At 36.3% G+C, this 1,044-nt stretch overlaps 1 protein-coding gene across 2 annotated transcripts in view; it reads left to right on the plus strand.

The window, feature by feature from the left end:
• Window positions 1–1,044, plus strand: part of LOC106870144 (asparagine--tRNA ligase, cytoplasmic) — a 41,223-nt gene that overhangs the window by 24,202 nt on the left and 15,977 nt on the right. The window lies entirely within an intron of this gene.

The following is a 1,044-nucleotide window of genomic DNA, read 5'->3' on the forward strand; positions in this document are numbered from 1 at the left end:
TTACGTATGTCCTCAGCAGTTACAGCCCATGTTTCACTGCCATGTAGCATGGCTGTTCGTACGCATGCGTCATACAGTCTGCCTTTTACTCTGAGTGAGAGTCCCTTTGTCGCCAGCAGGGGTAAGAGCTCTCTAAACTTTGCCCAGGCTATTCTTATTCTAGCAGCTACACTTTCAGCGCAACCATCCCCACTACTAACTTGGTCGCCCAGATAGCGGAAGCTATCGACTACCTCTAGTTTTTCACCCTGGAATGAGATAGAAGTTGTTTCCTGTTCGTTTACAGTCTTTATTGCACCTGAACATCTGCCACATATATATATATCCTTAATTAAGGAATGGAGTCGATTATATCCAGGCTACTGTTGTTTCATAGTTAGCAGAACCTTAGATATAGTACATTTAACTAAGGTATCTTTGGCCTGTTGAGTAGCTAGCAAATTACCCCTCGTTTGGGTAATTACTACTTCTGAGGCTCTGCTAGTTGTGAAACAAAAAAGTAGCCTGAATTTTATCTACTCCATTCCATAATTTTGGAATTTTATTCACATACACAGTAGCCACAGCTACTAACTGTGAACTATAAAATAACTTTTTTCAGCTTATTGAACTTTAATTTAGGAAGAATTTACCACCTTCTACGTTAATAAACCACTACTGTTCCTGAAAGTTGATTTTTATACCTTCTATGGACTGCTTGAAGCTTGCTAACTTTCTAGACCTCAATCCTTTACATATTACTATATATTTAATAACATGTAAATATTGGGTTGAAAAAAAACCCTTTTGGACCAGAAAAATCAAAGCTGTCCATGAGGCTTGTCATGTCTACAGGTGATGTGGGTTCATGTTCCATAGGTAGCCTTTGACTTTTTCTTTCTATAAGGGTTTTTCACACTATTTACACTCTATCATTTATAACTTTATGTGAGCCATGAGATTAAAAAAAAAAATTCTTTGTATTTGTTTTCATTTTCTTTATTTCTCTCTGATTGAATAAACCTGAGCAATTAGTAGTAGTGGTATATATATATATATATATAT

This window comes from Octopus bimaculoides, chromosome 3, assembly GCF_001194135.2.
Source record: "Octopus bimaculoides isolate UCB-OBI-ISO-001 chromosome 3, ASM119413v2, whole genome shotgun sequence".
Classification (NCBI taxonomy): Eukaryota; Metazoa; Mollusca; class Cephalopoda; order Octopoda; family Octopodidae; genus Octopus; species Octopus bimaculoides.